The 25,013-nt window shown below is 51.8% G+C and overlaps 1 long non-coding RNA gene across 1 annotated transcript; it reads left to right on the plus strand.

The window, feature by feature from the left end:
- The first annotated feature begins 17,460 nt into the window (after positions 1-17,460).
- LOC142070155 (uncharacterized) lies at positions 17,461-25,013 on the plus strand. The gene is made up of 4 exons (XR_012666133.1): positions 17,461-17,836; positions 18,270-20,885; positions 21,319-23,934; positions 24,368-25,013. It is a non-coding gene; the product is annotated as an uncharacterized LOC142070155 (long non-coding RNA).

Raw genomic sequence — 25,013 nt, forward strand, 5'->3', positions numbered from 1 at the left:
CCTGTGATCTGTGGAGCAATGTGTGCAGCTATGCCCACCTTGCTGACACGGAAAGGTGGAGAGGAAGGGTCCTCTTAACGTCTCTGATGGTAAGGCGGTCCCTTGTTCTAACCTCCAGCTTGGTCTCAGAAGGGCAAGGCACACATTCAGTCCATACAGTCTCTTTCCATGAATGAATGGCTTATTTCAGGCCGAGAGGAGGGGGAGGCTCTCACTACTGTGACATCATGCGCTTCCTCCCAAGCACAGTGTAAATCCCTGGTGCTCACCAAACAAGGATGCTTCAAAGCTAGATTTCCAGACGCTAAGATCCTGCAGTGTTTTTTCTCATCTGCACTGAGCAACCTCCACCAACACCCCAAGCAGCTGGACCCTGGGTGTGAAGGCTTAGCTGCCCTCCATGGCTTCTGATCTCAACCCGGGAAACAAGCCAGTGCTATGACGACAATGAGATCATTTCTCCCTGTGATGTCACAGTGCATCCTAACTGATGTCTGTCTAGTAAGTTGATTCATCCTTTGCTGTGTATTCAGGATTCTCCTTAACGTTCATTGTCCCTTCTGCCCTACTTGAGAGAACATGTATTGGTGTAGTTGTCAGGTCCTAATCCACCAGCGCACTCTTGCTATTACCTGCTCTAGCTCCTGTGTGGGAAACTCCTCCATAACCCGTGCTTCTATAGCAGCTTTTACATTCTGGACTTACTCTGTAAGGAAGCACCACCCCAGAGATCACCAACCCTTCCATCCCATGGAAAAATGTCCTACTGCAACTAGCATGCAGGTCTTCCTGGATCGCCGCTGACCTACACCCTCATCAGTTTGCTACTGTTCTGTCCCACCTGTGTCAGTTTCATCTGTTCAGAGATGCTGGTCTAGGGTGGCAACTCTATTGCCTCACATCCAATGCTCCTTTGGCTGCCGGGTTTTGGAGCAGTGCAGCTCAGAAGGGGAAGGGGAGGGCATGGGACTGTTTTCTGCAAGAAGAGAAGGAGCAATACTCAAGAATTTACAAATGAAAATAGAGGCTGAAGGGGGCTGTGAGCAAATGCCTCATTTATTACATAGACAAGCTGGGTGAGATAATATATTTTATTGGACCAACTTCTATTGGTGAGAGAGACAAGCTTTTGAGCTGCATCGAGCTTGTTTTAATCTATTACACATCTGCAGTTCTTACCAGCTGGTTTCCCTGGGTGTTAGCAGCTATCTACATGGCAAAGGTGGAGTGAAATAGCTAAACTAACTGAGAAGACAGCAGGGACTGGGCTCTTCAGATAGCAGCTGAAGCATTCAGTCTGTCTCTGATTTGTAGCTAACGGTGAATGTGCCCTCTAGTGTTAGCAGCTGGAGTGACTTTCCTGAGCAATCGCACCAGGGAAGGGAGGTAGCAGGAAGCAACCCTGAGCCTATCGCTCTCCCCAGAGGCTGAGGAAGCTTCTTCCAGCAGAGGGCTGGGTTGCAAGTAGGGGAAAAGCAGGGAAGAGTTTGACATTGCCCTTTCTTCCCTGCCTTCTGCAGGCCTGTACCCTGCTGGCAGTGATTTATTAGCAATGGGGAAATGTTGACCCCAGCTGAAGAAGCATGCTGCAAAAAGGTCTTGGCCCTTGCACAAGCAGCATGCATGCTGCTGTGACCCCTAGCTGGCCATAACTGGTGGCCAGCTCTAGAGGGGGTGTGAAATATTTCCATGCCCACGGAGGGGAGTCTTTCTCTCTCCTACCCCTGGCTTTCTTCCTGGCAGCATAGAACTGAGGGTGGAAACAACCTTTTGCTGAAGGACCAGTGCCCTGTCCTAGGAGCTTTAGCCAAGTGCCTCCAAACGCAGGACTGGATCTCCAATGGAAGTGCTGCAGCTGGGGCTAGAGGATAGCTAAGGACTGAACGAGCATAGAGGACAAGTCCTGTCCTCCCCCACTCAGCCAGAGGAGTACACCCATAGAGGCAGTCCCTTTAATGGCAGGATAGGGATGCACCAGCTCCCACTAAGTGTAGATGAGGTCTCAACACTGCAGACATCTGTTTCGGCCAACTGGAACTTGATGTAGCTTCCAGTATGACAGCTATCACCTGATCTGCCATGCAGCCCACAGCAGTAAGGGATGCTTAGCCAGCCAGCTAAGGTGTAGTTAGCGCTTCCATATCTACCCTCTGCTTGCGCTCTACATTTTGCTGCCCCAGTATACTAGTACAAACGGTTGCTGCTCTTGTTTTCTTTCCCTGGGAATTATTTTCTCTAGCTTAGTGCAAGCCAGGACAGCGCCTTCCTTGCCAGCTTCACCTTGCTCTCGTGTCTGCTCCACGAGGATCTCCAAGCACCTCACAAACATTACTGATGGGGAAACGGAGGCAGAGTGCGGTGAAGCATCTTGCCCACGGTCAGAGAGGAGCCATGTGGCAGATAGGGAGCGAGTACCTAGATCTCCTTGGTCGCTGTGTTTATCCTTTAACCACCTGGGCCACCCTCTTTCTCCTTTTTCATGTCCTAGCTGTCTTGTGCATAAAATACATCCACTATGGGTACTAAGCTGGTGCAGATTGTGCATTACTACTAGTGCTCTGTTCCCAGTGCACCAGGAGGTGCACACCACTCACCTGCTGCACCCCCTCTTCTGAAGCAATTAAACTTCCTTCTCATATAACTGGGCCCAATCCAAGAAGAAGAAATAAATTTCCTCCTTTCATTTACTCATTTTGCTTTGTTTTTGTTAGCTTAGATGTGATTCCTCCCCTCTCCCTTATTCATTCCTCCCCACCCATCCACCACTGCTCAGCCAGAACTGAGCCAAGGGCTTGTACGATGCTGTGTTCCTCCAGGCCACCTTCCTGCTTCCAGTCTTCCAGGAACGCTGGGAACAGAGCCTCCCAGACCACCTCTGCAAGTGACATTCTCCGGCCTTCTGGCGCAGGCAACCTGGACTGGCCAGCGCGTCAATCCAGCGCTGTCTCCTTCAGCATCGGGGTAGTTACCATTACCCCATTAGCCATCTTCATCTTCCCCAGGGCAAACATCGGTCCAGCTGCGTGAGTGGTTGCAGCCTCTCCTCCACTGCCCGGAGGCAAAATCAGAGCCTACTCTTTGGGTTGGCCTGGTCCTAAGCTTCAAGCTGCTTTTTATGCCTATTTCCATTCTGCATCCTTCCACCCTACTGAACCTGCCCATGGTGGGTCCCATTTCCTCAGCCTCTTGGTGTATCTGCAGTGACCCTCAGTCTTTGATCATTCTCTAGCTATAGAGGGTGGGGGTTAGGAGGAAACCTGGCCCACGGGGAAATTATCCCGTAAGTGCCTTCTGCAGAGTATCTTGCACTTTCCTTTGTAGCAGCTGCTGGCTGCTGTCAGAGGCAGGACTAGTTGGCTGCTGGGATTTGATCCAATAGGGTATTTGTTCTGTTCACCCCACTGCAGCCTCTACAGACCTTGCAGCCTCACTACCTGGGCAAAGGGGTTTGCCTAGGGCTCTGACACATAACAGGAGGCAGCGACATGTCTCCTGAGGGCTGGAAGCAATGTGTTCTGTGCCAAAGCACTGAATGAGATGGGAGAGAGCATTGGCTCTGGAAGAAACCTCAACCATGTCCCATAAGGGGGGAAAGAGGTGTGGCTTGCCAGAGTAACTATGAAGAGACCACCCCATGCTATGATGCAGGAGAGGGTCCTGCTGCAGGAGGGGGAAGTGAAGGCAGTAGGTCAAGCCCCACCTGTCCTCAATGGAGTCCCCACTATCCTACAGCATCTGGGTGATTTGCTTTATCTGCTGCTTGTGGAAGTAGTCACGGGCATGTGATAGATAGCAGCATCCCTGCACTGCTCCCACAGGTCACTGCTCGAGTAGCTGGCTGTTTTCTCCATCAGCTCCTTCAGGTTCACAGCACTGCTGGGGGCAGGGCTGGTGCCTGTGCCAACATGCCAACCTGACCATTCGCACCCCCAGGCTTGGGTCCTGACGCCAGCCTCATCCAGATGGGGAGAGAGGTGGTACTTTGAACTGGGCACTGCGAGTGGCTGACCCTTCCCTATGCCCTTGGGCTCCTCTTGCTAATATGGCCATGACCCTATGTACACCCATCCTGTTGCTGGGTCCTGACTCCTTTATCAAAGAGCATCACATTGGGCAGGGGTGGGGAGAAAGTGGCCCACAGGTGAGCAGCAGTGGAGGGAATGTGGGTCAGCAGGCTGAGGTGGGTATTTTCCTGAAGGGAGCAGAACCCCAATGACCAACCTGCTGCTGTTTCTGCTGGGATGAGGGGTTAGCAGCCACCTGTGTACGTGGCCACTCTTGCTCATCCCAGTGTAGCTGGGGCTTTACAGGAGCTGGTGTGGGAACACAATGTAGGCTATCCATTGCATGATGCATGGGGTATGCTCATCTCCCCTGCCTCCCGCTTCTCTGGTTGGGGGGAACTTTGCAATGTCAATGCAAGCTGTTTCCTTCTCCCCACCTGCCACCCATGGGCTGGTCACTCTTGGATCATGGGCATCTTGCCTTTTTGGAGGCTGTGCCCCTTGCCAGACCACAGGTCTGTGCTGAACAGAGCAGAGAACGGCCTCCTGAGCACAACGCAGAAGGAGCAAAGTGCAGAGACGCATATTTATTCTGGTCAGAATGAGCTTCAGAATATCCTGCTGCTGCCTCAGCATCTGCAGGGAGAGAGGAGGGCAAAGTGTGAGTGCTGGGGTGCTGGGGGTGGGAAGATGTTTTCTTACAGGGTAAGATCTGGAAGGTGGCAGGCGTCCTCCTCAGGATGGCAGGGTCCACACTCGCTCCAAGCACCATCACCTTCGATGCAATCAGACACACAGATTACGTGTTACCAGTTGCAGCCTCTGAATCATGGATCTGGTGGGAAGTGCTGGGATTTGATCTGCTGCAGCTCCCCCTAGAGGTAACAAACTGGAACAACAAAGCACCAAGCCAGGTACAAAGAGGAAACCAAAAACACCCGCTAGGCTCCCAGCAACAATACTACCAACCCCAAATGTTCAAAAATCATGAGTTAGGCTCTCTAAAAATCATGAGATTGGCTTTAAAATCATAAGATTATGTAAAAATAATAGATGTGGGGTTCTTTTTATTTGTCTTCTGCTTTTTGAGCCTCTAGGGTGCACTGGGGCCACATTTTTAAGCTTTCTTCACAGCCATGAGGGCTAGAAACTGACTTTTTCTTTCAGAGGGAAGGCTGAAATCATCACATATCCACTTGACTCCAGGAGCTGGGGCTTTAAGGAAAACAATCATTATTATTAGACTCATGACAAAATCATGACAGTTGGCAACACTGTAACAACTGCCCTCTCCCCTGTCAGCTGGTACCTGGCAGTCAGATCGGCTCTCCAGCCCATCCCAGAGGCTCATGGCATTGGCTTCATGGTTAGCGCTGGAACAGTTCTGCAGAAAGGAACCTGTCAGAGACAGGAGCACAGGTACAATACTATAGCTGAAGCTCCAGCCTCATCCTGCCTCCCATTCCCCTGCACCACTAACAACCTTACCCCAGCACTTTATCCTGACACCCCTAATTGCCCCTCTCTGCAGAAGTGATGGCATCGTGCCTAGACGAGAGCATCTATTCTAGGATATCAGTATGGGGGCAGGAGACCCAGACTCTATTCCCAGCTGAGCTGGCTCTGCCATGGATTCAGTATGTGGATTTGAGTGAGATGCATCCCCTGTCTGGGCCCCAGTTTCCCCTTCTGTAAAAGGAGCTAATTATATCCCCTCTGTACAGCAGTTTGAGAGCAATGGGTGAAAAGGGTGATCTAAAGGGCTGTTACTGTAGCATTAGACCCTGCAGGTGTAGGGACCCTTTGCTTCCAGCCCTGAGGCTTGGAGGCATTGTGGTCCTGGGGCCTGAGCCTAGGAGCTTGTGTTCCTGGGTTCAAATCCCAGCTTTGCCACTGCCTTTCTGTGGCCTTGGACAAGTCATTTAATCTCTCTGCCTCTGCTCCCTGTTTACCTATTTTATCAATGAGGATGATGCAGAGCTGGATCTTGGTGACCAGTAAGAAAACAGCTGCTGTGAGCTTCTGTGATTCCCTGTACCGCTTGTCAGCCAGGGACGATGCCTGCAGGTGTATAAACTGGCACCCTGAGGCCTGTGCGATTGCCTTGGCAAAATGGGTCTTCCCACAGCCAGGGGAGCTATACAGAAGACCCTGCAGGGGGAGATACTTCAGCACCACCTCACAAGCTCCCCTTTTCCCTGAGAGCCCACTCATACCAGGCTAAAATCCCAAAGAAGTGCTCAGCTAACTGGGCCCCATATGACCATGCTGGAACCAGGAGGGGAAGGGAGCTACACTGCCTCTTAATCAAACAGATTCCTAGCTAGATGCTCTCTTGTTTGCATTGGATGGGCAGGCCCCTCTCCCAATGAAAAGTGCTCTGCTGCTATTGGAGATGTCCCAGCCTAGTGGGGATCCTTGGGGACTGTTATCAGCCCGAGTGAACATCAGGCCTTGGGGGTGAATGAATGTCTCATTCAGCCTTGCCTCCTTTGGCAGAAAAGGGTGGCTCTGTGCAGAGAACTGCTGGACCTTCATTGATTAAAACCCCAGGAAGGGAAGGGGAGGGTCCATTCCTAACCCTGCCTCAGAGCTCAGGCTCCTATTAGTTCAGCCTCAGTTTGAGAGTGGGGAGAACAAGGCACTTTTCTGTCCTCTCCCTACCCCACCTATCACCTAATCAATTAATTTACATTTCCCCCTGGACAGCTACAACTTTGATTTATCATTTACCTTTTTTTTAAAAAAAATAGTTCTTTCCAAACAGATGATTATAGTTGAGCATAAATAGCTGGTAATTGGGATTAAATAGTGTGTGGGTAATTCATTATTGATTATATGTGGGGGCATTATGGAAGACTTCCCCTCCCTATCTATTCCATCTCTCTCAGCATGCTGCCACCTCCTTATTCTGGGTCCAGCAAGGAAAGCTTCCCCATCTTTCCTATTGCTATTTGGAAACCCACCTATCATTGTGACCTTTTAGTCCCAATTAAACAAAAGGCCTAGGAAGCTTTCTACAGCCCAGTCCATAAAAGCGAAGGGTGCAGGGGGATTTAGGTTTGCTCCAGATAGATCCTGCCTCCCCACAAAAAAATCTGAAGTGTGAGTAGATCAATTTACCCTCACTAAGAACTGCATGTAGCATATTCTATTTCTTAAGGGGGAATAAAGGACAGAATTTCCATTTAACTCAAGTATGGTTTAAAATTAAAGGTACTGGATTGTGACATTTTGTTTCCTGTAGATATAATTGTGAAACTGTAAGCTCTTTCTTTTTGTGTACAATAAAACACGGGTTGAAAGTCTTTTGCCTAGAAGATTTATTTACACCTCTATGGATAAAAAGAATAACCTTGAGAACACACTATACTGATGGGTTGATAGCACCTCAGCATATTTCAGTGAGCAGGTAATTCCCTTTCTGATGCCTGTACAGGGGATATCTATTTACACTAGAAACTTTTGCTGTATCTTTTGGCTATATATGGCCCAGATCCTCAAAGGTGTTTAGCCATTACGGGAGTGAGGAGCCTAAAAGCCTTGGAGGATCTGGGCCGCTGTCTCTTGGCTTCTCTTTCCCGACAGTGGAGTCAGGCTGTGCAAATGGGAAATTGCTGCCTAAGGCTGGGAGAGGCCCAACTCCTCCCTGGGCTGGTGATGGGCTCTGCCAAAGTGCCTGGGATGGCACCATGGTGCTGGGGACGAGGAAAGCCAGGGTGGGCTTGGTGCTAGAGCCTGGGCAGCAGGGATGGGGACAGGCTTGGCGCTGTGAGGAAGCACAACTTTTTTTGCCTCTGTTTTCACGAACAAGGTCAGCTCCCAGACTGCTACGCTGGGCATCACAAAATGGGGAAGAGATGGCCAGCCCTCTGTGGAGATAGAGGTGGTTAGGGACTATTTAGAAAAGCGGGACGTGCACAAGTCCATGGGGCCGGACGAGTTGCATCCGAGAGTGCTGAAGGAATTGGCGGCTGTGATTGCAGAGCCATTGGCCATTATCTTTGAAAACTCGTGGCGAACCGGGGAAGTCCCGGATGACTGGAAAAAGGCGAATGTAGTGCCAATCTTTAAAAAAGGGAAGAAGGAGGATCCTGGGAACTACAGGCCAGTCAGCCTCACTTCAGTCCCTGGAAAAATCATGGAGCAGGTCCTCAAAGAATCAATCCTGAAGCACTTGCATGAGAGGAAAGTGATCAGGAACAGCCAGCATGGATTCACCAAGGGAAGGTCATGCCTGACAAATCTAATCACCTTTTATGATGAGATTACTGGTTCTGTGGATGAAGGGAAAGCAGTGGATGTATTGTTTCTTGACTTTAGCAAAGCTTTTGACACGGTCTCCCACAGTATTCTTGTCAGCAAGTTAAGGAAGTATGGGCTGGATGAATACAAGGTGGGTAGAAAGCTGGCTAGATTGTTGGGCTCAACGGGTAGTGATCAATGGCTCCATGTCTAGTTGGCAGCTGGTATCAAGTGGAGTACCCCAAGGGTCGGTCCTGGGGCCGGTTTTGTTCAATATCTTCATAAATGATCTGGAGGATGGTGTGGATTGCACTCTCAGCAAATTTGCGGATGATACTAAACTGGGAGGAGTGGTAGATACGCTGGAGGGGAGGGATAGGATACAGAAGGACCTAGACAAATTGGAGGATTGGGCCAAAAGAAATCTGATGAGGTTCAATAAGGATAAGTGCAGGGTCCTGCACTTAGGACGGAAGAACCCAATGCACAGCTACAGACTAGGGACCGAATGGCTAGGCAGCAGTTCTGCGGAAAAGGACCTAGGGGTGACAGTGGACGAGAAGCTGGATATGAGTCAGCAGTGTGCCCTTGTTGCCAAGAAGGCCAATGGCATTTTGGGATGTATAAGTAGGGGCATAGCGAGCAGATCGAGGGACGTGATCGTTCCCCTCTATTCGACATTGGTGAGGCCTCATCTGGAGTACTGTGTCCAGTTTTGGGCCCCACACTTCAAGAAGGATGTGGATAAATTGGAGAGAGTCCAGCGAAGGGCAACAAAAATGATTAGGGGACTGGAACACATGAGTTATGAGGAGAGGCTGAGGGAGCTGGGATTGTTTAGCCTGCAGAAGAGAAGAATGAGGGGGGATTTGATAGCTGCTTTCAACTACCTGAAAGGGGGTTCCAAAGAGGATGGCTCTAGACTGTTCTCAATGGTAGCAGATGACAGAACGAGGAGTAATGGTCTCAAGTTGCAGTGGGGGAGGTTTAGATTGGATATTAGGAAAAACTTTTTCACTAAGAGGGTGGTGAAACACTGGAATGCGTTACCTAGGGAGGTGGTAGAATCTCCTTCCTTAGAGGTTTTTAAGGTCAGGCTTGACAAAGCCCTGGCTGGGATGATTTAACTGGGAATTGGTCCTGCTTTGAGCAGGGGGTTGGACTAGGCAGCAGTCCTGCGGAAAAGGACCTAGGGGTGACAGTGGACGAGAAGCTGGATATGAGTCAGCAGTGTGCCCTTGTTGCCAAGAAGGCCAATGGCATTTTGGTATAAGTAGGGGCATAGCGAGCAGATCGAGGGACGTGATCGTTCCCCTCTATTCGACATTGGTGAGGCCTCATCTGGAGTACTGTGTCCAGTTTTGGGCCCCACACTTCAAGAAGGATGTGGATAAATTGGAGAGAGTCCAGCGAAGGGCAACAAAAATGATTAGGGGACTGGAACACATGAGTTATGAGGAGAGGCTGAGGGAGCTGGGATTGTTTAGCCTGCAGAAGAGAAGAATGAGGGGGGATTTGATAGCTGCTTTCAACTACCTGAAAGGGGGTTCCAAAGAGGATGGCTCTAGACTGTTCTCAATGGTAGCAGATGACAGAACGAGGAGTAATGGTCTCAAGTTGCAGTGGGGGAGGTTTAGATTGGATATTAGGAAAAACTTTTTCACTAAGAGGGTGGTGAAACACTGGAATGCGTTACCTAGGGAGGTGGTAGAATCTCCTTCCTTAGAGGTTTTTAAGGTCAGGCTTGACAAAGCCCTGGCTGGGATGATTTAACTGGGAATTGGTCCTGCTTTGAGCAGGGGGTTGGACTAGATGACCTTCTGGGGTCCCTTCCAACCCTGATATTCTATGATTCTATGATTCTAAGCAGGTGCAGGCAGGCTCTGTGAGCTGCTGAGGGACAGCAGGGGATGGTTTGGTCCTCTCTCCCCATAGGAAGAGGCCAGGGTGGGTGCAGTGGGAAATGGCCTGAGAGTGAGCTCTGTCCCTTGCACCTCCGGGGCCAGCTCTGCTCAGGACTGACCCCGCTGCGACCACAGCACCAGGCACCAAAACAGCCCCGGGCACAAGGGCTGAACGGAGCCCACAGGGAGCCACCCGGGGGCAGGGCTCGGGCCGGGCGGGAATGGGTTCAAGAGGGAGGGCGTTAAGTGTGAGGGAGCCCGAGTCAACTTGAGCTTGGGCCGGGGCTTAGAGTGAGAGGACGACGGGTGCCGACTGTGAGGCGACACTGAGAGAGAACCACTGAGGCGGCACGAGCCGGGGCAGGGCGCAGGGGCCGAGAACCATGTTTCCAGGCGGGGCCTGGAAATGCTGATGCTGCTCCAGGCCCTCAGGGAAGGGAAGGGGGAGCGCAATGGGGAGAAGTGGCAGAGGGAGGCCACCCCCGCACTTGGAGCCAGCGGCAGAACCGCCCCAGAGCAGCAAGAAGGTTGGCGCCAGATGGAACAAGCGCTGCAGGCTGGGCAGGGGGGTTCGGACCAGGCTCCCACATGGGGGCAGAGCTACGGGGCTGCGGCGGGAAGGGGTGGAAACACCACAAGGAGGGGGGCTGGGAAGCAGCAAGCAGCGCTGCCTGAGAAAGAGGAGCAGGTAGCCGGGCTGTGAGGTGGCAGCAGGGGCAAAGGCGAGTCTGGAGCGAGAGGGCACGAAGCAGCCGGGCTCTGGTGGGAAGCTCTGAGGTGGTGGGAGCTGGAGCCTGGGTTGGGCAGTCAAGAGGGACGTGGGGCGGGCACTGAGGCAGGAGGCACTGAGATTGCTGCAGAGCGGGAAGGGGCAACGCTAAGTGGGTGGAGGAGGCTGGGGGCAAACCCAGAGAGGGGGTACGGGCGGAGGGAAGGGCTGGGCTTGAAGGGGGAAGCGCTGAGGTCACTTGAGGGGGAAGGGGAGTGTCTGAGGGAGCACCAGAGGGCAGGGCTCCAGCCAGGCATGGAGGGGTCAGGGCACAAGGGGGGTTCACGTTCAGGCGGGAAATGTCGACGTCACTGGAGGGGGAGAGGAAGGTGATTCGAGGCAGCAGGCTGGTCAAAGACCTGAGGTGGCACGAGTTCGGGGATGGGGCTCAAGCTGAGGCAGGAAAGATCTGAGGTGACACAAGAGGAGAGGATCAGAGCCAGGGCAGGAAAGGCTGAGGTGATGCTGGAGGAGGGCTCAGGGTCTGAGTGGGAAAGGCTGAGGTAAGGCTGGAGGAGGGCTCAGGGTCTGAGTGGGAAAGGCTGAGGTGATGCTGGCGGAGGGCTCAGGGTCTGAGTGGGAAAGGCTGAGGTGATGCCGGAGGAGGGCTCAGGGCCAGGGCAGGAAAGGCTGAGGTGAGCTCAGGGTCTGAGTGGGAAAGGCAGAGGCGATGGTGGAGGAGGGCTCAGAGCCAGGGCGGGAAAGGCTGAGGTGATGCCGGAGGAGGGGCTCAGGGTCTGGGCGGGAAAGGCTGAGGTGATGCCGGAGGAGGGGCTCAGGGTCTGGGCGGGAAAGGCTGAGGTGATGCTGGAGGAGGGGCTCAGAGCCAGGGCGGGAAAGGCTGAGGTGATTCTGGAGGAGGGCTCAGGGTCTGGGCAGGAAAGGCTGAGGTGATGCAGGAGGAGGGGCTCAGGCACTGGGCGGGAAAGGCTCAGGTGATGGTGGAGGAGGACTCAGAGCCAGGGCAGGAAAGGCTGAGGTGATGCTGGAGGAGGGCTCAGAGCCAGGGCAGGAAAGACTGAGGAGATGCAGGAGGAGGGCTCAGAGCCAGGGCGGGAAAGACTGAGGAGATGCAGGAGGAGGGCTCAGAGCCAGGGCGGGAAAGGCTGAGGTGATGCTGGAGGAGGGCTCAGTACCAGGGCGGGAAAGACTGAGGTGAGGCTGGAGGAGGGCTCAGAACCAGGGCAGGAAAGGCTGAGGAGATGCAGGAGGAGGGCTCAGGGTCTGATTGGGAAAGGCTGAGGTGATGGGGGAGGAGGGGCTCAGAGCCTGGGCAGGGAAGGCTGAGGTGATGCTGGAGGAGGGCTCAGGGTCTGGGCGGGAAAGGCTGAGGAGGGGCTCAGGCACTGGGCGGAAAAGGCTCAGGTGATGGTGGAGGAGGACTCAGAGCCAGGGCGGGAAAGGCTGAGGTGATGCTGAAGGAGGGCTTAGAGCCAGGGTGGGAAAGGCTGAGGTGACACTGGAGGAGAGCTCAGGGTCTGGGCAGGAAAGGCTGAGGTGAGGCCAGAGGAGGGCTCAGGGTCTGGGCGGGAAAGGCTGAGGTGAGGCTGGAGGTGGGCTCAGGGTCTGAGTGGGAAAGGCTGAGGTGACGGTGGAGGAGGGCTCAGAGCCAGGGTGGGAAAGGCTGAGGTGATGCTGGAGGAGGGCTCAGGGCCTGGGTGGGAAAGGCTGAGGTGATGCCAGAGGAGGGGCTCAGGGTCTGGGCGGGGAAGGCTGAGGTGATGCCGGAGGAGGGGCTCAGGGTCTGGGTGGGAAAGGCTGAGGTGATGCTGGAGGAGGGGCTCAGGGTCTGGGCGGGAAAGGCTGAGGTGATGCTGGAGGAGGGCTCAGGGTCTGGGCGGAAAAGGCTGAGGTGATGCAGGAGGAGGGGCTCAGGCACTGGGTGGGAAAGGCTCAGGTGATGGTGGAGGAGGACTCAGAGCCAGGGCAGGAAAGGCTGAGGTGATGCTGGAGGAGGGCTCAGGGTCTGAGTGGGAAAGGCTGAGGTGATGGTGGAGGAGGGCTCAGGGTCTGGGTGGGGAAGACTGAGGTGATGCTGAAGGAGGGGCTCAGAGCCAGGGCGGGAAAGGCTGAGGTGATGCTGGAGGAGGGCTCAGGGTCTGGGCGGGAAAGGCTGAGGTAAGGCTGGAGGAGGGCTCAGGGTCTGGGCGGGAAAGGCTGAGGTGAGGCTGGAGGAGGGCTCAGGGTCTGGGCGGGAAAGCCTGAGGTGAGGCTGGAGGAGGGGCTCAGAGCCAGGGCGGGGAAAGCTGAGGTGAGGCTGAAGGAGGGGCTCAGAGCCAGGGCGGGAAAGGCTGAGGTGAGGCTGGAGGAGGGCTCAGGGTCTGGTCGGGGAAGGCTGAGGTGATGCTGGAGGAGGGCTCAGGGTCTGGGCAGGAAAGGCTGAGGTGATGCCGGAGGAGGGGCTCAGGCACTGGGCGGGAAAGGCTCAGGTGATGGTGGAGGAGGACTCAGAGCCAGGGCGGGAAAGGCTGAGGTGATGCTGGAGGAGGACTCAGGATCTGGGCGAGGAAGGCTGAGGTGATGCCGGAGGAGGGGCTCAGGGTCTGGGCGGGAAAGGCTGAGGTGATGCTGGAGGAGGGGCTCAGAGCCAGAGCGGGAAAGGCTAAGGTAACACTGCAGGAGGGAAATCTAAACTCGATCAGTGCTCATGTTTTTGCATGACTTACTTGGAGGGAAGAGAATCTGCAATGATGTTTGAATAAATAAAATGTAGCTGTTTGTATGATACTCTTAGAATAATTAAATGAATACAGCCTTTTCTAATTCACGGTGAAATAAAAGGTTTTTCACAGAAATAATAATTAAATAACTGAATTTTGGTGGAGAAGTTGGGATTTTTTTTAATGTATGTCTTCTATGATATCACTCTAATTGCAGAAAATACAAACACAAGACGAAGAAAGTGTCTGAGAATTACCAAGCGAAGAAGAGGAATAAAAACAAGTCACTGAAGAAGGAGGAGAAGGAAAGGGACTCTGGGCACAGCAACCTCCCTGTATCAGGCCTCAGGTCATGTAACTACACTCTACGGGGATCTCGAGCCTTTTAATACCTTGAGCAGCGTGACCGCCCTGTAAGCAGGGTCCAGTCCTGTGCTGTTTTGTCCTTTTCACATTATGCTCCGTTAGCTGGCTAGTGAGAGTGACTGCCCTGTAATCAGGGTGCAAGTCACACCCCCTCGCTTTCGAGGGACATTGAGCTCTTTGGTAACTTGAGCAATGTGACCACCCTGTAACTAGGGTCCGGCTCTCTGCCCACTTGCTCGTCTGGCATTACGCCATACACTGGCCGACTAGTCAGCGTGACAGCCCTGTCATTTGGGTGCATGTCACAAATATCTATAGAATGGGACATATTGAGCCTTTTGGTACTTTGAGGAGCTTGACCTTCCTGTAATTCAGGTTACGGTCTCTGCTGTTTGGCTAATCCCTGTGACCACCCTGTAATCAGGGTACAGGTTGCATCTCTCTTTTGAAATCTTATGGAATTGGAACCATTTCAGTAACATGGGCAGTTTGACCTCCCTGTAACTAGGGTTTGAGTCTTGGAGGCCCTTTGGGGTTCTTGGCATTGTGCTGTCTTCACAGCCCTGAGGCGAGGGACTGCCCTGTCTTTCAGGGCTCTGGTCTTTGCCTTCTAGTCTCTTGGCACTAGGTCAAGTGCAGCCCACTGATCTGAATGAGCACCCTGTAAACAGGGTACAGGTCTCATCAGACACTTTTTATGGTGCCCCCATGAGACTGTGTCCAGAGTCCTGGCCCTTTGCACTGCGCTTTCAACTTGCCTGGAATTGTGCAGCCAAGTCTCCTGCTTTCTGCTCCGCTTACTGTGCTCTTGGAGACCCGACCTCCTGCTGCTGTTGCTGGTAAGCTCAGAAAGGGAGGGTCCTATGGACTAAGTTTTGGACTAAGTCAATCCAGGCAGTTTCCCTTGTGACAATGACTTTGGAACACTTGTCCATTAATTCCGTACTGCCCTTACTCATCTAATTCCTCTTGATTTAGCCTGGAGCCCGCCTGGTGTAATAGTTGTCAAGGGGAAATGTGGAGATTGTGCCTCTGGAGTAGGATGGGTTTGGTATTTTTGTCACCCGGGGTGGGGCTTGGGAGAAGGGGAAAGTCCTTACGGAATTGTCTGAGGACCGCAGAGAACTATCTTGGAGCTGAACAGCCAAGCTGTCTCAGACCCGGAAAACAACACTGTATCGGTAGTTTACGCTCAGTTTGCGTCGGGGATGCGGAGTTGTCGTAAGAGCTTCTGACTGACACACGCCTGTGTGCTCCCTTTCTCTGTTTCAGACAGCTCGAAGCACAAGTGGCCAAGAAGGAAGTGTCAGGAATGTCAAGCAAAGAAGAGTACAGAGGACAAGTCACTGAAGATGGAGGAGAAGGCAAGGGACTCTGGGCGCAGTAACCTCTCTGTATCAGGCCTCAGGTCATGTAATTACACTCTACGGGGATCTCGAGCCTTTTAAAACCTTGAGCAGCGTGACCGCCCTGTAAGCAGGGTCCAGTCCTGTGCTGTTTTGTCCTTTTCACATTATGCTCCGTTAGCTGTCTAGTGGGAGTGACTGCCCTGTAATCAGGGTGCAAGTCACCTCCCCCTCGCTTTCGAGGGACATGGAGCTCTTTGGTAACTTGAGCAATGTGACCACCCTGTAACTAGGGTCCGGGTCTTTGCCCACTTGCTCATTTGGCATTATGCCTTGTTGTAGCCCTGTAGTCGGGATGACAGCCCTGTAATCAGGGTGCAAGTCATATTCCTTTTGCTTCTGGGGGATACTGAGCTCTTTGGAACCCTGAGCAGGGTGACTCACCTCCCTGTAATTCGGAGTCAGGTCTCTGCCATCTTGCTGTTTGCCGTCATGCCCTGCTGAGAGTCTACTCACTGTGACCACCTGTAATTCAGGTGCGTGTCACAAGTTTCTGTAGGATGGGAAATACTGAGCCCTTTGATACCTTGTGGGGCGTGACCGCCCTGTAATTCGGGGTCGGGTCTCTGCCCTTTTGCTCCCTGGCTTTATGCACCTTTATCTTTCTAATCGGAAAGACCACACCGTAATTAGGGTGCAGGTCGAAACCCTCTCATTTATCAGGGATTAGGGTTATTTTAGGGCCCTTAGGAGCATGACCGCCCTGTAATCAGGGTTCAGGTCTCAAGTTGTCTTCTGTGATTATGCTCTTTAATTCAGCTAGTCAGAGTGACCACCTTGTAATCAGGGTGAGAGTCACAATCCCCTCGCTTACGGGAGCTACTGATGTCTTTGATACTTGAGCCGGGTGACCTCCCTGTAACTAGGGTTCAGGTCTCTGTCCTTTGCTCCTCTGGGATTGCGTCTTGTTCTCAGCCTGGTCAGTATGACTGCCCTGTAATTAGGGTGCAGGTCATGCGCCTCTTATTTAGGGAGGACTAGGTTCCCCTTCATGCGTTGGGCTGAGTGACCACCCTGTAAGTAGGGTTCAGGTCTCCCCCTTTTCTCTTACTCGTGATGGATTTTCCATTAATCGGCTAGCCCGGTGGACCGCCCCGTAAGAAGGGTTCAGGTCCTTTCCCCTGTGGCTCCTTTGGGCTGTTGGGCTACTCACTTTGACCCCACCCTGTAATCAGGGTGCAGGTCTTGTCCCTTTTCCCTTTGCTTTTTTTGAGGGGAGGAAGATTGGTCGAGTTTAACACTGTGGGTCGAGTGACCTCTTTCGATGAGCTCTCTTTCTGTTCTGGGAAGTCCCCCTTTGTTTTGTATGGATGTGTTTGTGAGAGCACGTGATAGAAGTGGGTGTGCAAGCTTTTTAATTTTTAGTTATTTATTTTTATTTTTTTAAGTTAAATCGCTGCAGCGCTTTTTCTTTACTCTTCTCAGAATCGGAAAAAGAGCTCAAAGTGTATTAATGTTTTTATCCTCCTCCTCCCCACAAAAGGGAGGAGTAAGGGCTCAGATGTCATCTTTTATTGCCGTGGACAGTGTGACCTCCCTGTCAACGGGGATCTGGTCTCTCCGTTTAGGCTGAGTTCCATTTAGTGGGCTGATGACAATGACTGGCCTTTAAGGAGGCGGATTTAGCTCAGGTGCCTGTGACTCACAGGAAGTACAGCATCCCTTAGTACTTGGGCAGCATGGCCACCCTGTATCGAGGGTTCAGGTCTCTGCCCTTTGTTCTTTTGCCACCCTGCTACTTCAGCCGGTTGGTTTGAGTTCCTGACCTTGTAATTAAGGGATTGTCTGTGTCCTTCTGCCTGCTGGGGGATATTGAGCTCTGTGGAACCCTGAGCAGTCTGACCGCCCTGTAACTAGGGTCCAGGTCTCTGCCACTTGCTTATTTGGCATTAGGCCATGCTCTGGTCAACTAGTCAGCGTGACAACCCTGTCATTAGGGTACATGTCACAAATATCTATAGAATGGGACATATTGAGCCTTTTGGTACTTTGAGGAGCTTGACCTTCCTGTAATTCAGGTTACGGTCTCTGCTGTTTGGCTAATCCCTGTGACCACTCTGTAATCAGGGTACAGGTTGCATCTCTCTTTTGAAATCTTATGGAATTGGAACCATTTCAGTAACATGGGCAGTTTGACCTCCCTGTAACTAGGGTTTGAGTCTTGGAGGCCCTTTGGGGTTCTTGGCATTGTGCTGTCTTCACAGCCCTGAGGCGAGGGACTGCCCTGTCTTTCAGGGCTCTGGTCTTTGCCTTCTAGTCTCTTGGCACTAGGTCAAGTGCAGCCCACTGATCTGAATGAGCACCCTGTAAACAGGGTACAGGTCTCATCAGACACTTTTTATGGTGCCCCCATGAGACTGTGTCCAGAGTCCTGGCCCTTTGCACTGCGCTTTCAACTTGCCTGGAATTGTGCAGCCAAGTCTCCTGCTTTCTGCTCCGCTTACTGTGCTCTTGGAGACCCGACCTCCTGCTGCTGTTGCTGGTAAGCTCAGAAAGGGAGGGTCCTATGGACTAAGTTTTGGACTAAGTCAATCCAGGCAGTTTCCCTTGTGACAATGACTTTGGAACACTTGTCCATTAATTCCGTACTGCCCTTACTCATCTAATTCCTCTTGATTTAGCCTGGAGCCCGCCTGGTGTAATAGTTGTCAAGGGGAAATGTGGAGATTGTGCCTCTGGAGTAGGATGGGTTTGGTATTTTTGTCACCCGGGGTGGGGCTTGGGAGAAGGGGAAAGTCCTTACGGAATTGTCTGAGGACCGCAGAGAACTATCTTGGAGCTGAACAGCCAAGCTGTCTCAGACCCGGAAAACAACACTGTATCGGTAGTTTACGCTCAGTTTGCGTCGGGGATGCGGAGTTGTCGTAAGAGCTTCTGACTGACACACGCCTGTGTGCTCCCTTTCTCTGTTTCAGACAGCTCGAAGCACAAGTGGCCAAGAAGGAAGTGTCAGGAATGTCAAGCAAAGAAGAGTACAGAGGACAAGTCACTGAAGATGGAGGAGAAGGCAAGGGACTCTGGGCGCAGTAACCTCTCTGTATCAGGCCTCAGGTCATGTAATTACACTCTACGGGGATCTCGAGCCTTTTAAAACCTTGAGCAGCGTGACCGCCCTGTAAGCAGGGTCCAGTCCTGTGCTGTTTTGTCCTTTTCACATTATGCTCCGTTAGCTGTCTAGTGGGAGTGACTGCCCTGTAATCAGGGTGCAAGTCACCTCCCCCTCGCTTTCGAGGGACATGGAGCTCTTTGGTAACTTGAGCAATGTGACCACCCTGTAACTAGGGTCCGGGTCTTTGCCCACTTGCTCATTTGGCATTATGCCTTGTTGTAGCCCTGTAGTCGGGATGACAGCCCTGTAATCAGGGTGCAAGTCATATTCCTTTTGCTTCTGGGGGATACTGAGCTCTTTGGAACCCTGAGCAGGGTGACTCACCTCCCTGTAATTCGGAGTCAGGTCTCTGCCATCTTGCTGTTTGCCGTCATGCCCTGCTGAGAGTCTACTCACTGTGACCACCTGTAATTCAGGTGCGTGTCACAAGTTTCTGTAGGATGGGAAATACTGAGCCCTTTGATACCTTGTGGGGCGTGACCGCCCTGTAATTCGGGGTCGGGTCTCTGCCCTTTTGCTCCCTGGCTTTATGCACCTTTATCTTTCTAATCGGAAAGACCACACCGTAATTAGGGTGCAGGTCGAAACCCTCTCATTTATCAGGGATTAGGGTTATTTTAGGGCCCTTAGGAGCATGACCGCCCTGTAATCAGGGTTCAGGTCTCAAGTTGTCTTCTGTGATTATGCTCTTTAATTCAGCTAGTCAGAGTGACCACCTTGTAATCAGGGTGAGAGTCACAATCCCCTCGCTTACGGGAGCTACTGATGTCTTTGATACTTGAGCCGGGTGACCTCCCTGTAACTAGGGTTCAGGTCTCTGTCCTTTGCTCCTCTGGGATTGCGTCTTGTTCTCAGCCTGGTCAGTATGACTGCCCTGTAATTAGGGTGCAGGTCATGCGCCTCTTATTTAGGGAGGACTAGGTTCCCCTTCATGCGTTGGGCTGAGTGACCACCCTGTAAGTAGGGTTCAGGTCTCCCCCTTTTCTCTTACTCGTGATGGATTTTCCATTAATCGGCTAGCCCGGTGGACCGCCCTGTAAGAAGGGTTCAGGTCCTTTCCCCTGTGGCTCCTTTGGGCTGTTGGGCTACTCACTTTGACCCCACCCTGTAATCAGGGTGCAGGTCTTGTCCCTTTTCCCTTTGCTTTTTTTGAGGGGAGGAAGATTGGTCGAGTTTAACACTGTGGGTCGAGTGACCTCTTTCGATGAGCTCTCTTTCTGTTCTGGGAAGTCCCCCTTTGTTTTGTATGGATGTGTTTGTGAGAGCACGTGATAGAAGTGGGTGTGCAAGCTTTTTAATTTTTAGTTATTTATTTTTATTTTTTTAAGTTAAATCGCTGCAGCGCTTTTTCTTTACTCTTCTCAGAATCGGAAAAAGAGCTCAAAGTGTATTAATGTTTTTATCCTCCTCCTCCCCACAAAAGGGAGGAGTAAGGGCTCAGATGTCATCTTTTATTGCCGTGGACAGTGTGACCTCCCTGTCAACAGGGATCTGGTCTCTCCGTTTAGGCTGAGTTCCATTTAGTGGGCTGATGACAATGACTGGCCTTTAAGGAGGCGGATTTAGCTCAGGTGCCTGTGACTCACAGGAAGTACAGCATCCCTTAGTACTTGGGCAGCATGGCCACCCTGTATCGAGGGTTCAGGTCTCTGCCCTTTGTTCTTTTGCCACCCTGCTACTTCAGCCGGTTGGTTTGAGTTCCTGACCTTGTAATTAAGGGATTGTCTGTGTCCTTCTGCCTGCTGGGGGATATTGAGCTCTGTGGAACCCTGAGCAGTCTGACCGCCCTGTAACTAGGGTCCAGGTCTCTGCCACTTGCTTATTTGGCATTAGGCCATGCTCTGGTCAACTAGTCAGCGTGACAACCCTGTCATTAGGGTACATGTCACAAATATCTATAGAATGGGACATATTGAGCCTTTTGGTACTTTGAGGAGCTTGACCTTCCTGTAATTCAGGTTACGGTCTCTGCTGTTTGGCTAATCCCTGTGACCACCCTGTAATCAGGGTACAGGTTGCATCTCTCTTTTGAAATCTTATGGAATTGGAACCATTTCAGTAACATGGGCAGTTTGACCTCCCTGTAACTAGGGTTTGAGTCTTGGAGGCCCTTTGGGGTTCTTGGCATTGTGCTGTCTTCACAGCCCTGAGGCGAGGGACTGCCCTGTCTTTCAGGGCTCTGGTCTTTGCCTTCTAGTCTCTTGGCACTAGGTCAAGTGCAGCCCACTGATCTGAATGAGCACCCTGTAAACAGGGTACAGGTCTCATCAGACACTTTTTATGGTGCCCCCATGAGACTGTGTCCAGAGTCCTGGCCCTTTGCACTGCGCTTTCAACTTGCCTGGAATTGTGCAGCCAAGTCTCCTGCTTTCTGCTCCGCTTACTGTGCTCTTGGAGACCCGACCTCCTGCTGCTGTTGCTGGTAAGCTCAGAAAGGGAGGGTCCTATGGACTAAGTTTTGGATTAAGTCAATCCAGGCAGTTTCCCTTGTGACAATGACTTTGGAACACTTGTCCATTAATTCCGTACTGCCCTTACTCATCTAATTCCTCTTGATTTAGCCTGGAGCCCGCCTGGTGTAATAGTTGTCAAGGGGAAATGTGGAGATTGTGCCTCTGGAGTAGGATGGGTTTGGTATTTTTGTCACCCGGGGTGGGGCTTGGGAGAAGGGGAAAGTCCTTACGGAATTGTCTGAGGACCGCAGAGAACTATCTTGGAGCTGAACAGGCAAGCTGTCTCAGACCCGGAAAACAACACTGTATCGGTAGTTTACGCTCAGTTTGCGTCGGGGATGCGGAGTTGTCGTAAGAGCTTCTGACTGACACACGCCTGTGTGCTCCCTTTCTCTGTTTCAGACAGCTCGAAGCACAAGTGGCCAAGAAGGAAGTGTCAGGAATGTCAAGCAAAGAAGAGTACAGAGGACAAGTCACTGAAGATGGAGGAGAAGGCAAGGGACTCTGGGCGCAGTAACCTCTCTGTATCAGGCCTCAGGTCATGTAATTACACTCTACGGGGATCTCGAGCCTTTTAAAACCTTGAGCAGCGTGACCGCCCTGTAAGCAGGGTCCAGTCCTGTGCTGTTTTGTCCTTTTCACATTATGCTCCGTTAGCTGTCTAGTGGGAGTGACTGCCCTGTAATCAGGGTGCAAGTCACCTCCCCCTCGCTTTCGAGGGACATGGAGCTCTTTGGTAACTTGAGCAATGTGACCACCCTGTAACTAGGGTCCGGGTCTTTGCCCACTTGCTCATTTGGCATTATGCCTTGTTGTAGCCCTGTAGTCGGGATGACAGCCCTGTAATCAGGGTGCAAGTCATATTCCTTTTGCTTCTGGGGGATACTGAGCTCTTTGGAACCCTGAGCAGGGTGACTCACCTCCCTGTAATTCGGAGTCAGGTCTCTGCCATCTTGCTGTTTGCCGTCATGCCCTGCTGAGAGTCTACTCACTGTGACCACCTGTAATTCAGGTGCGTGTCACAAGTTTCTGTAGGATGGGAAATACTGAGCCCTTTGATACCTTGTGGGGCGTGACCGCCCTGTAATTCGGGGTCGGGTCTCTGCCCTTTTGCTCCCTGGCTTTATGCACCTTTATCTTTCTAATCGGAAAGACCACACCGTAATTAGGGTGCAGGTCGAAACCCTCTCATTTATCAGGGATTAGGGTTATTTTAGGGCCCTTAGGAGCATGACCGCCCTGTAATCAGGGTTCAGGTCTCAAGTTGTCTTCTGTGATTATGCTCTTTAATTCAGCTAGTCAGAGTGACCACCTTGTAATCAGGGTGAGAGTCACAATCCCCTCGCTTACGGGAGCTACTGATGTCTTTGATACTTGAGCCGGGTGACCTCCCTGTAACTAGGGTTCAGGTCTCTGTCCTTTGCTCCTCTGGGATTGCGTCTTGTTCTCAGCCTGGTCAGTATGACTGCCCTGTAATTAGGGTGCAGGTCATGCGCCTCTTATTTAGGGAGGACTAGGTTCCCCTTCATGCGTTGGGCTGAGTGACCACCCTGTAAGTAGGGTTCAGGTCTCCCCCTTTTCTCTTACTCGTGATGGATTTTCCATTAATCGGCTAGCCCGGTGGACCGCCCTGTAAGAAGGGTTCAGGTCCTTTCCCCTGTGGCTCCTTTGGGCTGTTGGGCTACTCACTTTGACCCCACCCTGTAATCAGGGTGCAGGTCTTGTCCCTTTTCCCTTTGCTTTTTTTGAGGGGAGGAAGATTGGTCGAGTTTAACACTGTGGGTCGAGTGACCTCTTTCGATGAGCTCTCTTTCTGTTCTGGGAAGTCCCCCTTTGTTTTGTATGGATGTGTTTGTGAGAGCACGTGATAGAAGTGGGTGTGCAAGCTTTTTAATTTTTAGTTATTTATTTTTATTTTTTTAAGTTAAATCGCTGCAGCGCTTTTTCTTTACTCTTCTCAGAATCGGAAAAAGAGCTCAAAGTGTATTAATGTTTTTATCCTCCTCCTCCCCACAAAAGGGAGGAGTAAGGGCTCAGATGTCATCTTTTATTGCCGTGGACAGTGTGACCTCCCTGTCAACAGGGATCTGGTCTCTCCGTTTAGGCTGAGTTCCATTTAGTGGGCTGATGACAATGACTGGCCTTTAAGGAGGCGGATTTAGCTCAGGTGCCTGTGACTCACAGGAAGTACAGCATCCCTTAGTACTTGGGCAGCATGGCCACCCTGTATCGAGGGTTCAGGTCTCTGCCCTTTGTTCTTTTGCCACCCTGCTACTTCAGCCGGTTGGTTTGAGTTCCTGACCTTGTAATTAAGGGATTGTCTGTGTCCTTCTGCCTGCTGGGGGATATTGAGCTCTGTGGAACCCTGAGCAGTCTGACCGCCCTGTAACTAGGGTCCAGGTCTCTGCCACTTGCTTATTTGGCATTAGGCCATGCTCTGGTCAACTAGTCAGCGTGACAACCCTGTCATTAGGGTACATGTCACAAATATCTATAGAATGGGACATATTGAGCCTTTTGGTACTTTGAGGAGCTTGACCTTCCTGTAATTCAGGTTACGGTCTCTGCTGTTTGGCTAATCCCTGTGACCACCCTGTAATCAGGGTACAGGTTGCATCTCTCTTTTGAAATCTTATGGAATTGGAACCATTTCAGTAACATGGGCAGTTTGACCTCCCTGTAACTAGGGTTTGAGTCTTGGAGGCCCTTTGGGGTTCTTGGCATTGTGCTGTCTTCACAGCCCTGAGGCGAGGGACTGCCCTGTCTTTCAGGGCTCTGGTCTTTGCCTTCTAGTCTCTTGGCACTAGGTCAAGTGCAGCCCACTGATCTGAATGAGCACCCTGTAAACAGGGTACAGGTCTCATCAGACACTTTTTATGGTGCCCCCATGAGACTGTGTCCAGAGTCCTGGCCCTTTGCACTGCGCTTTCAACTTGCCTGGAATTGTGCAGCCAAGTCTCCTGCTTTCTGCTCCGCTTACTGTGCTCTTGGAGACCCGACCTCCTGCTGCTGTTGCTGGTAAGCTCAGAAAGGGAGGGTCCTATGGACTAAGTTTTGGACTAAGTCAATCCAGGCAGTTTCCCTTGTGACAATGACTTTGGAACACTTGTCCATTAATTCCGTACTGCCCTTACTCATCTAATTCCTCTTGATTTAGCCTGGAGCCCGCCTGGTGTAATAGTTGTCAAGGGGAAATGTGGAGATTGTGCCTCTGGAGTAGGATGGGTTTGGTATTTTTGTCACCCGGGGTGGGGCTTGGGAGAAGGGGAAAGTCCTTACGGAATTGTCTGAGGACCGCAGAGAACTATCTTGGAGCTGAACAGCCAAGCTGTCTCAGACCCGGAAAACAACACTGTATCGGTAGTTTACGCTCAGTTTGGGTCGGGGATGCGGAGTTGTCGTAAGAGCTTCTGACTGACACACGCCTGTGTGCTCCCTTTCTCTGTTTCAGACAGCTCGAAGCACAAGTGGCCAAGAAGGAAGTGTCAGGAATGTCAAGCAAAGAAGAGTACAGAGGACAAGTCACTGAAGATGGAGGAGAAGGCAAGGGACTCTGGGCGCAGTAACCTCTCTGTATCAGGCCTCAGGTCATGTAATTACACTCTACGGGGATCTCGAGCCTTTTAAAACCTTGAGCAGCGTGACCACCCTGTAAGCAGGGTCCAGTCCTGTGCTGTTTTGTCCTTTTCACATTATGCTCCGTTAGCTGTCTAGTGGGAGTGACTGCCCTGTAATCAGGGTGCAAGTCACCTCCCCCTCGCTTTCGAGGGACATGGAGCTCTTTGGTAACTTGAGCAATGTGACCACCCTGTAACTAGGGTCCGGGTCTTTGCCCACTTGCTCATTTGGCATTATGCCTTGTTGTAGCCCTGTAGTCGGGATGACAGCCCTGTAATCAGGGTGCAAGTCATATTCCTTTTGCTTCTGGGGGATACTGAGCTCTTTGGAACCCTGAGCAGGGTGACTCACCTCCCTGTAATTCGGAGTCAGGTCTCTGCCATCTTGCTGTTTGCCGTCATGCCCTGCTGAGAGTCTACTCACTGTGACCACCTGTAATTCAGGTGCGTGTCACAAGTTTCTGTAGGATGGGAAATACT

The sequence above is a fragment of the Caretta caretta genome, chromosome 26 (genome assembly GCF_965140235.1).
Source record: "Caretta caretta isolate rCarCar2 chromosome 26, rCarCar1.hap1, whole genome shotgun sequence".
Taxonomy (NCBI): domain Eukaryota; kingdom Metazoa; phylum Chordata; order Testudines; family Cheloniidae; genus Caretta; species Caretta caretta.